Below are 14,418 nucleotides of genomic sequence, written 5' to 3'. Positions count from 1 at the left end.
GAAGAGATAAAGACATTCCCTGTCTTGCAAGAAATGTTGAAGGTAGTTTTTCTAACTGAAAGAGATGCTAATGAGTAAACAGAAAATATCAGAAAGTAGAAAACTCATTGGTAAAGTAGCTACACAAATTCAGAATATTCTAGTAGAGTAAGCATTGTATTTAAACCATTCACATCTTTAGTACTGATATGGGATAAATAGGCAAGAAGTTCCTTAGCTCTAAGCAAGCTGGAATCCTTGACAACCCTGCAATGTAACTTTCACTTCTCACTTTACCTGTCAGCTTGATATGCCCCTATTCCCAGAATGCACTGTGTCTCATCTGGGACCAAGAGACACCATGATTACCATATGGAATTTTTTTTAAAAAAAAAGATTTGTTTATTTGAAAGAGTAACAGAGAGATCTTCCATCTGCTGGTTCACTCCCCAGATGCCCACAACTGCCAGGGCTGGGCCAAGCCAAAGCCAGTAGTCACCAGCTTCTTCCAGGTCTCCCATGTGGGTGGCAGGGAACCAAGCACTTGGGCCATCATCTACTGCTTTTCCCAGGTGATCAGCAGGGAGCAGGATGGGAAGTGGAGCAGCCGGGACATGAACCGGCACTACAGGCAGCAGCTTTACCTGCTTCATTACAATCCGGCCCAAACACATGGAATTTAAATGCCATGTGAGGGCCAGCACTGTGGCATACCAGGTAAAGCCACCTGTGGTGCCAGCACCCCCCATATGGGCAGTCCTGAATGCTCCACTTCTGATCCAGCTCTCTGCTATGGCCTGGGAAAGCAGTAGAAGATGACCCAAATGCTTGGGCCCCTGCACCCACATGGGAGACCTGGAAGAAACTCCTGGCTCCTGACTTCAGATCAGCCCAGCTCCACCACTGCAGCCATTTGGGGAGTGAACCAGTGGATGGAAGATTCTCTCTCTGTCTCGCTCTCTCTGCCTTGCTGTAACTTTGCCTTTCAAATAAATAAATAAATCCTTAAAGAATAAATAAACTCCATGTGGCGGTATAATAAAAATCACATAAAGATTCATGCATGCCAAGATCCCACCCTGTTTGTTTATTTAATTAAGACACCATCCACTACCTCATAAGAGAATGAGAAGAGAAGAGAGGCCTCTTTTTGCCCCTGACCATGTGGGAGGTACTACACGTGCTTCCTCTTCTTCCTCTGTCCCTCTCTCCTCATAGGCAATATTCTAGCCCACTCATGATGGGTTTCTCTTTGTGGGGTGGCCCATACTTGTGTGTTAATGTATGCTCACTCTCTCACTTTTGAAATAAAAGCTGTTCTCACTTGGGCATTTTATGTATGGATTCTTATATCTTTGGGGGGCAAGAACCTAGATTAAAGATTAAGTTATACAGGCCCATATCACTATAATGACTAAAAAGCAAAATATTCTAAAATAATAATTATATTAATAAAGAGATAAATATGGAAAAATGTAAAATGGGACATCTAAAATTCAAAATGCAGGGACAAATGGAGCTGATGGAACAAGGCTATAAGCCTCAGCCAATTTAGCTGCTTGACTGAAAGTAGGTAAAATTCCACTTTATCCCTTACCCCACCTTCTTTCAAGAGGCTGGCTCAGCCCCACACCCTGTATTGTTCCCCACCCCACTCCCTGCGTTCTTTTCTAGGTTTTAAAGCCCAAGAGAAACCTGAAAAACCTGCATGGAGAAATTCATTGTCCCCCACCCCCACCTCTAGACCCTATGGTATATAAGGCCTGGGAGCTGGAGGACTTGCCCTCTGTCCCTTGTTCAGTCTGTGCCCATGCAGGCAGTTGGCCACCTCTGTGAATTTACTCTTTCTTGAATAAATTAGTTTTGGCTGCGAGCTCATATCCTGTCTCCTCTCTCTGTTTAGCACCTCTTTTCCCTACAAGAGTGAAAGTGCAAAGTTCTTTATTTGTATTTCTTATCTCTGCTCTTATTTCTTTTTCTATCTTTATAATCAATGTCAAGTTTCTAACATGTGCTTTACCTGATGATAATCAATATGCCAAAGTGCTATATGTTGGAGTGCCATGTTCTGAATCCCTTTGTGTATATGTGTGTATGTGTGTGTATGTATAATTGCTTATTTCAACCATCTATCAGAAAAATACAAAATCCTGAAATCATAATACCAAAGGTACCCTAATCCACTGTTGGTGGAAATGTAAACTGGTACAGCCACATTGGAAGACAGTATGCAGATACCACAGAAATCTGAATATAGACCTACCATATGACCTAGCCATTTCACTCCTGGGAATTTACCCAAGGGAAATGAAATCAGCATATGTAAGAGTTATCTGTATCCCCATGTTTATAGCAGCTCAATTCACAATAGCTAAGATATGGAATCAACCCAGATGTCCAAAAACTGAAGACTGGATAAAGAAATTATGGGATATGTACACCATAGAATATTACACAATGGTAAAAAAAAAAAGGAAAGAAAGAAATCTTGTTGTTTGCAACAAAATGGATGCAACTGGAAAACACAATACATAGTGAAATAAGCCAGTCCCAAAAGTACAAATATCATATGTTCCTCCTGATCTGTGGTAACTAATAGAGCACCTAAAAGGTAATCTGTAGAAGTGAAATTGACACTTTGCGATGTGATGACTTTGAATAGCCCTTGTCTTGACTGTTAAGGAACAGTTGTTTGTTTGTTTGTTTGTTTGTTTTTCATGCTATTTGTTGAACTCTTTACTTAGGATAGAGTTAGTCATGTGTATAAAGATAATTGAAACTAAATCTCAATAAAAAATAAGAATGGGAATAGGAGAGGGAGGAGGAAGAAGGGTGGGAGGGCGGGTAGAGTGGGAAGAGTCACTATGTTCCTAAAGTTTTATTTATGAAATACATGAAGTTTGTATGCCTTAAATAAAAGGTTTCTGGGGTGGGGGAAGACATCATGAAAATGAAAATGAAAGGCAATTTGTTAAAATTCTTCATCTATGATATTTTTCTCTTTTTATTTATAAAAATGCATTTTACATTTCAACTACTAAATCCTTGAGGATTAAAATTATTTCAGTGAATAAGGAGCTTATGTAAACACACCACTTTTGAGTTGGAAATAGGAATGATTTTCTTTTCTGCTCAGATACCAATGTCCTGTTGAGAACAAAATTCCCTAAAATGCTGAAGCAAATGTTTAGAATGAAAAGTCATACAGGGTGGAGTGGAGGAGAAAGCCAGGAAGGCTTTATCTGGAATTTTGAGCTTAACAACTTAAGGAAGAGGAAGGTACAGTCTGCAACTTAGGTAAAGTGGCTTCATTGTTTCCTTCAAAACAAATGGGATACGTGAGGGTGATCAAAAATTTATCTTTAAAAATTTAATTACCCAGAGTTTGGCATTTTTTTTCTTTTTCTGAATTTTACTGCAATTGTCAAATGGTTACTGAATATCTCCTTTTTTTGCCCATCAGATGCAGACCACTACCATCCCGGCACAATTTCTCATTATCCTTGGACTCTAGTTGACATAATTCTGCATGCCTTTGGCTCACTTTGGAAGCATGAAAGAGTTACAAAGAGAAAGAGGGAAAGACAAAGAGAGAAAGAGATCTTCCATCCACTGGTTCACTCCCTAAATGGCTGCAATGGTGGGGTGAGCCAGGCTGGGGCCAGGAGCCTGGAATTCCATACAGTTCTCTCCCATGGGTGGCAGGGCCCCATGCAGTTGAGCCATCTTCCACTGCTTTGCCAGGCTCATTAGCAGGCAGTTGCATCAGAAGTGAAGCAACCAGGACTCCAGCCAGCACTCACATGGGATGCCAGCATCACAGGCTGCATCTTAACCTGCTACGCCACAATACCAGCTTCCACATAGCCTTTTTAGAATGTGTCGTTCCTGGCTGGTGCTATGACACAGCAGGTAAAGCCACCGTATGGGTGCCAGGTTGAGTCCTGGCTGCTCCACTTCCCACCAAGCTCTCTGCTTCGGCCTGGGAAAGCAGTAGAAGATGGTCCAGGTCTTTGGGCCCCTGCATCCATGTGGGAGACCCAGAGGAAGCTCCTGGCTCCTGGCTTTGGATTGGCACAGCTCTGGCAATTGCAGCCATTTGGGAAGTGAACCAATGGATGGAAGACTGACTCTCTCTCTCTCTACCTCTACCTCTCTGAAATTCTGCCTCTCTGGAACTCTGCCTTTCAAATAAACAAATAATCTTTAAAAATTTGTGAAAAAAAATGTATTATTCCTGGTGCCAGCTTTGTGGCACAGCAGGTAAAGTGGCCACCTGGAATGCCATCATCCCATGAGGGCACTGGTTTGGAACTCAGCTGCTCCACTACCAGTCCAGTTTTCTGCTGGTGCACCTGGGAATGCAGCAGAAGATGCGTCAGGTGCTTGGGCCCCTGCACTCACGTGGGTGATCCAGAGGAGGCTCCTGATTCCTGGCTTCCAATCAGCCCATCTTTGGCCATTGTGGCCATTTAGGGAGTCAATCAGCGGATGGAAGATATCTCTCTCTCTCTGACTATTCCAGGTAAACAGATAGATTTTTTTTTTAAGATGTATTTGTTTATTTGAAAGGCACAGTTACAGAGAGAGAGGGAGACAGAGAGAGAGATCTTCCATTCATTGGGTCACTCCCCAAATGGTCACAATGGCCAGAGTCAGGAGCCAGAGATTCTTCCAGGCCTCCCACATGGGTGCAGGGGCCCAAGGACTTGGGCCATTTTCTGCAGCTTTTCCAGATGCATCAGCAGGGAGCTGGATAGTAAGCAGAGCAGCCAGGACTCCACTGGCACCCACATGGGATAACAGCACAGCTTTACCCACTACACCACAGCATCAGTGCCAATTGATAGATCTAAAAAAAAAAAAAAAAAAAAAAAAAAAATCCTGATAGAAAAGAGATCATCTTTTTTTTGACAGGCAGAGTGGACAGTGAGAGAGAGAGAGACAGAGAGAAAGGTCTTCCTTTTGCCGTTGGTTCACCCTCCAATGGCCGCCGCGGCTGGCGCGCTGCAGCCGGCGCACCACGCTGATCCGATGGCAGGAGCCAGGAGCCAGGTGCTTTTCCTGGTCTCCCATGGGGTGCAGGGCCCAAGCACCTGGGCCATCCTCCACTGCACTCCCGGGCCACAGCAGAGAGCTGGCCTGGAAGAGGGGCAACCGGGACAGAATCCGGCACCCCAACCGGGACTAGAATCCGGTGTGCCGGCGCCGCTAGGCGGAGGATTAGCCTAGTGAGCCGCGGCGCCGGCCATCATTTTGTTTTAAACTGATTGTAAATTGTATAATGTGAGGATGGTTTATTTCATCCTTATTTATGCTTAGATTTAAAATTAAACACTATCACTACTGGTCTCCCTGGGTGATTTAAAAAAAAAGAAGAAGAAAGATAGATTTAGAGAGAGGGTTCTTCCAGCTGCTGGTTCAGTCCACAAATAGCCACATCAGTCGGGGGTGGGTCAGGCTGAAATCAAGAGCCTGGAACTCCATATGAGTCTTAGGGACCCAAGCACTTAGGCTTTCATTGCTTTCCCAGGTGCACTAGCAGGGAGCTGATCAGAAGTAACACAGACAGGACTTGAACCGGCACTGAGATGGGATGCCCACATTGAAAGCAGTGGCTTATCCTTCTGCATCACAAGGTGGGCCCCCAAGATTATTTGTTTTTTATTCTTCACCCAACACAGGATAGTCTGCTGGCAACTTAGGGAATACAAAAAACACGGAAGGGCATAAGAGTTTTAAGTGGTATCAGTGTGTTGAGTATAGCTCAGGTATAACTCAGATCATTAAAGAAAATCACCCCAACAGTTTCCTTAAAATGACTTCTACAAAGGAAATTTCAAGGTTTAGAATACTCACCTTTCCTCATCTCCATCTATTCACATTCCTCCTACTGTTGATAACTTGCCAGTTGTCACCATCCCTATAAAGCTCAATCTGAAGAGAATCTTTCTCCTCAAAACTCCCCCAGACGTGTTTGGTACAGCTCCGTGGTTGCTAGTCACATGCTGTCTATCAGCATCACTTCTCTTTATTTATTTTTTAAATAATTGTTTGGGGTTTTTTTTTATACTTTTAAAATTTCTAATTAGTTTTTAACAGACTCAGTGTGATTTGTAGATACAGTTGTAAGAACATAAGAACATAATGATATTCCCTTCTTTCCTCCCTCCCTCCCTCCCCCTCTCTCCCTCCTTCCCCCTCTCTCCTTCCTATCCTCTTTCCTTCTCCCTTTCTTTCTTTCTTTCTTTCTTTCTTTCTTTCTTTCTTTCTTTCTTTCTTTTTTTAGTTTTTGAGATAATACATTTTAAAATTACATTACAGGGCTGGCACCGTGGCTCACTTGGTTAATCCTCCACCTGCGGCACTGGCATCCCATATGGGCACCAGTTCTAGTCCTGGTTGCTCCTCTTCCAGTCCAGCTCTCTGCTGTGGCCCAGGAATGCTTGGGCCCCTGCACCCGCATGGGAGACCAGGAGGAAGCACCTGGCTCCTGGCTTCGGATCAGCACAGCACCAGCCATAGCGGCCATTGGGGGTGAACCAGTGGAAGGAAGATCTTTCTCTGTCTCTCATTGTCTAACTCTACCTGTCAAATTAAAAAATTGCATCACAGTAATAAGGCTTAATACTTTACCAAACAAGAAGTGTATCTAATAAAAAGCAAAAAGATCCTAGTTTAGTGGAAATATAGACAATGGCTATAAACAATAATTGACTGGGAAAATGACCACTTTATCCATATATAGTAAATTATAAAGTAATTATAGATCATTAAAACTATAGTAGTATAACATTCTTAATCATTGATTTCACAAAGATATAAAACAAAGTTTTACAAAACTATATTTATAGCATTTGTTTCTTTTTGTTTGGTTTTTAAATTTTAGCTCCCACATAAAAGGGAGAACGTGTGGTATTTATCCTATGGGTCAGGCTTATTTCATTCAATATGATGTTAAGCATCCATTTTACGGCAAATGGTAAATTTAATTCTTTTTTATAACTGAATAATATTCCTTTGTGTGTATATACCATATTTTCTTTATCCATTCATCTAATGATGGACACTTTGGTTGGTTCCAAATTTCGGCTATCATGAGCAGTGCTGCTATAAACACGGTGGTGTGGGTATCTCTTTGATACACTGTGTTCAAGTCTTTTGGGTATATAACCAGTAGTGGGATTGCTGGATCATATGGCAAGTCTATTTCTAGTTTTTTAAGAAAGTTCCACACTGTTTTCCACAGTGGTTGCACTAATTTACATTCCCACCAATCGTGGATAATGTTCCCCCTTGTCCACATCTTCACCAATATTTTTTACTCTTTGTGTTTTTGGATTTTAGTCATTCTAACAAAAGTAAGATGACTTCTCATTGTGGTTTTGCTTTGTATTTCCCTGATGGCTAGTGATGTTGAGCATTTTTTCATATATTTTTGGCCATTTGTATCTCTTCTTTTGAGAACTGTCTATTGAAGTCCTTTGCTATTTCTTAACTGGACAGTTTTCTTTTTGTTGCTGTTGAGTTTTTTTAATGCTGATATATTTGGGATAGTAATCCTTGATCAGGTAGGTGGTTTGCAAATATTTTTTCCCATTCTGTTGGACATCTCTTCACTCTGTTGGTCATTTCCTTTGCTGGGCTGAGTTTGATATAGTTCTATTTATTTAGTTTTGTTTTTGTTACTGGTGCCTTGGAGTTGTCCAAGAAGTCATATCCTACACCAATATCTTGAAGTGTTTCCTTCCCCTACTTTTTTTCCCAGCAACTTCATAGTTTCAGGTCTTAAATTTAGGTCTTTGATCTATCTTGAGTTGATTTTTATATATGGTGAGAGGTATGGATCTAATTTCATTCTTTTACATATATACATCCAGTTTTGCCAGTACCACTAGCTGAAGAGATTATCCTTAATCTACTATATGGTCTGAGCACTTTTGTCAAAATCAGTTGGCTGCATGTACATGGATTAATTTATGGGCTTTCTATTCATTCCATCCATCTATATATCATTTTTTATGCCAGGATCAAGCTGTTTTAATTGCTATAGTTTTATAGTATGCCTTGAAATCAGGTATTATGATGCCTCCAACCTTGGATTTTCTTGTTCAGGTTGTTGGCTATTTGAGGTCTTTTGTGATTCCATATGAATTTAGGATTTTTTTCTTTTTTTCTTTTTAAAAGATTTTATTTATTTATTTATTTGAAAGGTAGAATTACAGGCAGTGAGAGGGAGAGACAGAGAGAAAGAGGTCTTCCATCCAATGGTTCATTCCCCAAATGGCCACAACGGTCAGAGCTGCGCCGATCTGAAGCCAAGAGCCAGGAGCTTTTTCCTGGTCTCCCACAGGAGTGCAGGGGCCCAAGTACCTGGGCCATCTTCTACTGTTTTCCCAGGCCACAGCAGAGAGCTGGATTGGAAGAGGAGCACCCAGGACTAGAGCCAGTGCCCATCTGGGATGCTGGTGCCACAGGTGGATGATTAACCCACTGTGCCACGGTGCCAACCCCAGGATTTTTTTTTCTAACTGTAAAGAATGCCATTGGATTTTTGATAGGGATTGCATTGAATCTGTAAATTGCTTTTGGTAGTATAGATATTTTAATGAAATTGAGTTTTCTAATCTGTGAGCAAGAACTATCTTTCCTTTTATTGTTGATTTCTTTCATCAATGTTTGATAACTTTTACTGTAGAGATCTTTCACTTCTTTGGTTAAATTTATTTAAATGTATTGATGTTTTTGTGGTTATCGTGAATGGAATTTCTTTCTTGATTTCTTTTAATATGAGTTCATCATTAATATACAAAAAAACTACTGTTTTTGTATGTTTATTTTGTAACCTGCAACTTTACTGAATTGGTTTATCGATTCTAACAGCTTTTTGGTGGAGTGTTTGGGATTGTCCATGTACAACATCATGTCATCTGCAAACATGGATAATTGATTTTTTTCTTTTCTAATTTTGATGCCCTTTATTTCTTTCTCCTTCCTAACTGCTCTTGCTAAATCCTGCAGTACTATATTCAATAAGAGTGGCTAAAGTGGACATCTTTGTCTTGTTCCAGACCTGAAGGGAAATGCTTTCAGCTTTCCCCCAATCAGTATGATTTTGCTTTGTGATCTATAGCTTTTAAAATTTTGAGGAATGTTCCTTCTATACCTAATTTGGCTTTTTTTTTTCCATGAAGGGGTGTTGAATCTTATCAAATGCTTTCTCTGCATCTATTGAGATGACCATATGGTTTTTGTTCTTCATTCTATTGATGTGATTTATGACATTTATTAATTTGTGAATGTTGAACCACCATTTTTGGGATAAGCCCCAAAATCATGATAAATCATGATAAATGATCTTTTTGATGTGGTTTTGGATTAGATTTGCTACTATGTTGTTGAGAATCTTTGCATGTATATTTATCAAGGATATATGTCTGTAGTTTTCGTGTTGTGTCATGTCTTTGGTTTGGTATCAAGTAATGCTGGGCTCATAAAAAAAGTTTGGCAGAGTTCCATCCTTTTCAGTATTTTGGAATAGTTTGAAGAATATTGGAGTTACTTCCTCTTTGAGTGTTTGTATGATTCAGAAGTCAAGTAATCAGATCCTGGACTTTTCTTTGATGAAAAACTTTTGATTACTGCTTCAATCTCATAGCTTGTTATGGTTCTGTTTAAGTTATCTATATCATATTAATTTCATCTGAGTAGATTATTTGAATCCAAGAATTTATCCATTTCTTTGAACTTTTCCAGTTTATTAGCATATAGTTCTTCAAACTAGTTTCTTCTGATCCTTTGTATTTTAGTAGTATCAGTTGTAATGTCTCATTTTTCATCTCTAATTTTATTTATTTGCATTCTTCCTCTTTTTTTCTTTGTTAGTCTAGCTAGAGGTTTATCTATCTTGTTTATCTTTTCTAAAACCAACATTTGGGGGGGGGTGGCACTGTAGTATAGCAGGTAAAATTGCCGCCTGCAGTGCCAGCACCCCATATGGGCAGTCCTGGCTGCTCCACTTCCAATCCAGCTCTCTGTTATGGCCTCGGAAGACAGTGGAGAATGTCCCAAATCCTTAGGTCCCTGTACCTGAGTGGGAGACCCAGAAGAAGCTCCTGGCTCCTGGCTTCAGATTGGTGCAGCTCCAGCCATTGCTTCCAATTGGTGAGTGAACCCAAGAGAGATGGTAGACCTCTCTCTCTCTCTGCCTTTGCCTCTCTGTAACTGCCTCTTAAACAAATAACTCTTTAAGAAGACATAAACAAAAATCAAATTTTTAGGTTTGTATATTATTTTACTTTGAATTTCATTTATTTCAGCTCTGATTCTTATTATTTCTTATTTCTTGCCTCCTGCTGATTTGGAGTTTGATTTGTTCTTGTCTTTCTAAGTCTTCAAGATGCATCATTAGATCTTTAATTTGAGACATTTCTCTTCTTTGAATGTAAGCACTTAATGTTATATACTTCCCTCTAGAATCTGCTTTTGCTGTATCCCATAGGTTTTGATATGCTGCATTTTCATTTTCATTAATTTCAAGAAAGATTTTGATTTCTTTTTTAATTTCTTCAATAACACACTGATCATTCAATAACATGTTGTTTAATTTCAAAGCATTTATGAGTGTTATATTGTTCTTGTTGTTGATTTCTAATTTTATTCCTTTATAGTCTGAGAAGGTACATTGTATGATTTGAAATTTTTTAAAATTTGCTGAGCTTTTTTGGCCCAATATGTGGCATATCCTAGAAAATGTTTCATGTGCCAATGAGAATGTGTATTCTGTAATGTTGGGTGAAATATCCTGTAAATGTCTATTAGATATATTTGCTTGATAGTATGCTTCAACTCCCATGTATCTTTACTGATTTTTTTCTTTTGGTTTGGATGATCTGTCCATTGATGAGAGAATGGTGTGCTGAAGTCACCCACTATTACTGTGTAAGAGTCTATCTCTCCCTTTAGGTCAAATAGTATTTTCTGTATGTATCTGAGTAGTCTTGTGCTAGATATTTATTTATTTATCAATATATAATGTCCTTCTTTATCTCTTTTGACAATTATTGCCTTACAGTTTTTTTTTTAATCTGTTATCAGGATAGCTATGCCTGCTCACTTTTGGCTTCTGTTTGCCTGGTATAGCTTTTTCAAACCCTTCACTTTCAGTCTGCATGTATGATTATTCATGAAGTGAGTTTATTGTAGACATCATATAGTGGGGTCATGTTTTTTTATCCATTCAGCCAAGTTAAGTCTTCTGGTTGATGAATTTCATCCATTTATGTTCAAGATTAGCATTAATAGATAAAAGCTAAGACCTATCATTTTGTTGATTCTTCTGCTCTGTTAGTGAATTTGGTGGTATCATTTGTTTTCATGATGCTTACTTAGATGTCCTTGAGAATTTCTTGTAAGAGTTATCTGGTAGTGGTGAATTTTCTCAGTTTTTGTTTATCTGGAAAATACTTTAGTTCTCTTTCACTTTTAAAGGATAGCTTCACTGGATGTAGTATTCTTGGTTGGAGGTTTTTGTTTTAAGACATTGGATATATCATACCACGCTCTTCTGTCCTATAGGGTTTCCTCTGAGAAGTCTGATGTTAATCGAATTCGTTTTCCTTTATATGTAACTTGATGCTTTTTTCTTACTGTCTTTAAGATTCTCTCTTCATCTTTAACTTTTGACAATTTGAAGACAATATGCCTTGGAGAAGACCTTTTTTGGTTGATTCTACTTGGGATTCTTTGAGATTCTTATATCTGGATGTCCATGTCTCTCTCTCTCTCTCTATCTCTCTCTCTCTCTTTTTTGACAGGCAGAGTAGACAGTGAGAGAGAGAGACAGAGAGAGAAAGGTGTTCCTTTGCCATTGGTTCACCCTCCAATGGCCGCCACGGCCGACACGCTGCTGCCAGTGCACTGTGCTGATCCAAAGGCAGGAGCCAGGTACTTCTCCTGGTCTCCCATGGGGTGCAGGGTCCAAGCACTTGGGCCATCCTCCACTTCACTCCTGGGCCATAGCAGAGAGCTGTCCTGGAAGAGGGGCAACCAGGACAGAATCCAGCTCCCTGACCAGGACTAGAACCCCGGTGTGCCGGTGCTGCAAGGCAGAGGATTAGCCTATTGAGCCATGGCGCCGGCTCGTCCATGTCTCTTTTAAGACCTGGGAAATTTTCAACTATTATTTCATTTAGCAGGTTCTCAATGCCTTTTTCCTTTTCTTCTCCTTCAGGAATACCTATAATATGAATATTTGGTTGTTTAATGGTATCTCACATTTAGTGTAGATTTTCTTCATTCTTTTTAACCCTTTTCTCTTTCTTTTTGTCTGTTTGGGTTATTTCAAAATTCTTGTCCTCAAGGTCAGAAATTCTTTCCTCCACTTGCTCTATTCTACTGTTAAAGCTCTCAATCATGTTTTTATTTCAGTGATTGAAGATTTCATCTCCAAAATTTCTATTTGGTTCTTCTTAATGAGTCCTGTCTCCATAGTAATGTTTTCATTCATGACACTCTTTGATTTGCTCACTTCTTTAATCTGTATATTTGTGTTCTCTTGCATCTTGTTGAGTTTTCTTACAATCATTATTTTGAATTCTATATCTGTCATTTCATAGATTTCTTTCAGTTCGGGATCTAATTCTGGAGGAGTATTGTGGTCTTTTGGATACATCATGCTACCTTGCTTCTTCATATCTCTTGAATCCCTATCTGGTATATTCATCCCTTCTTCTTTATGGAGTAGGTTTTATTGCAAAAGAGTTTATTGTGGGAGCCGGTGCTGTGGCATAGCAGGTTAAAGCCCTGGCCTGAAGCACCAGCATCCCATGTGGGCACCAGATCTAGTCCTGGCTGCTCCTCTTCTGATCCAGTTCTCTGCTGTGGCCTGGGAAAGCGGTGGAAGATGGCCCAGGTCCTTGGTCCCCTGCACCTGTGTGGGAGACCCAGAAGAAGCTCCTGGCTCCTGGCTTTGGATTGGCACAGCTCTGACCATTGCAGCCATCTCTCTCTGTCTCTACCTCTCTCTGTAACTCTGTCTTTCAAATAAATAAAATAAATCTTTGGAAAAAAAGAGTTTATTGTTCAGCTTGTATGCAGGATACCACTTGATCTGCTGCTTTGGCTTTGGTTCTAGGTGAGCCTGGGGTGTAATTTCTGAGGGATTTCTTTTGTCTTAATAAATGTTAGCTGTGTCTATAAGTGACATGGCAGACTAGTCTGGTACAGTTATGGGAACAGAAGTGTGGCTTTGAGATGTATAAGGGTTTCCTTGGGTGTATATCTTTGGTCCAAAGAGAGTTCAGTGTCTGTCTCCCTTGTGAATGTGATAGCCAGGGCTTTGTTCTTGGTGCTGAGGGAGTCAGGGGTGGCAGGTTTCTGCTCCCAATTCATGTGGTTCTAGGACTTTGTGATACAGATGGACCCTTCCTCAGGTCCTGTTAGGAGGCTGCAACTGGTTCTGTGGCTAGGACTAGGAAATATGAACTGGACCCTGTCCCAGTCCTACAGGACTATAAGATATACAGTAGATTTTACTCTGGAAGGTATGAGTCCAGAAACATGGGACATAGGTATATTCTTCCCTATATCCACTGGATAGATTGCAGTGACACTGAGAAAATTAGGATGAATTGTTATAGTACTGCTTTTGCAGGGTATAGTGGGGTCATTACCCAGATCTCTCAGTGCGGGAGTAAATTTTTTTATGGGCTGCTTTTAGTACTAGCCCCAGAAGCTAAGGTAAATCCTTCTTGCTCACCAAGAATACATGAGTGTAGCTCTGGGGCTAATGACCAAACTCCCACAGTTGCAGGAGGCCCACACTTTGCCCTGACTCTATGATGCTGGTAGAACAATGGCATGCTGTGGGACTTTTCCTTGCCAAGTATGGCGCTCTATGGAAATGGGGGAGGGGAAGACAATAAGGTGGCTTCCCTGTCCCAAGCCCAGCCTTTGTTCACATCCCAGTCAACTCTCCAGGCTGAGGTAAAAGTCAGTGTGTGACTGTGGAATTTCCCTCTCAGCTAACACTGCAAGTGGCGGGTCATGCAGCCATTTCTTCCTGTCTTGGTTAGTAAGATGGTGGCTCACATCGAGCAGCTAGCTGGACCACTGTAACAGTGTTTCTGTCTTCTTTTCTCTTGTCTCACGAAGTTCTTATTTTTTGTTTTTTCACCTATTTGTCAAAAATTTCCATCAGACCCCTAGAAATGCAGTCCTTCCTTTTTTCTTTTCATATCCCAGGGCAGCTTAAGTTAGTGTGGCTGTACCCTACTCAGCCATCTTGAATCCCATCACTTCTCTCTGAACCTAAACAACTATTATTATTTACTTTTCCATGGTTCTATGTCTTCTTTCACCAGATTACAACCCTGAAGGAGTAGATCTACATTGTATATTCTCTGACAGTGTCTGGCATAATGATTTGAATGCAGTAGA

The sequence above is a fragment of the Oryctolagus cuniculus genome, chromosome 2, assembly GCF_051225735.1.
Source record: "Oryctolagus cuniculus isolate XC-2025 breed Fujian yellow rabbit chromosome 2, ASM5122573v1, whole genome shotgun sequence".
Lineage (NCBI taxonomy): Eukaryota > Metazoa > Chordata > Mammalia > Lagomorpha > Leporidae > Oryctolagus > Oryctolagus cuniculus.
Note: the sequence above shows the minus strand (reverse complement) of the source record.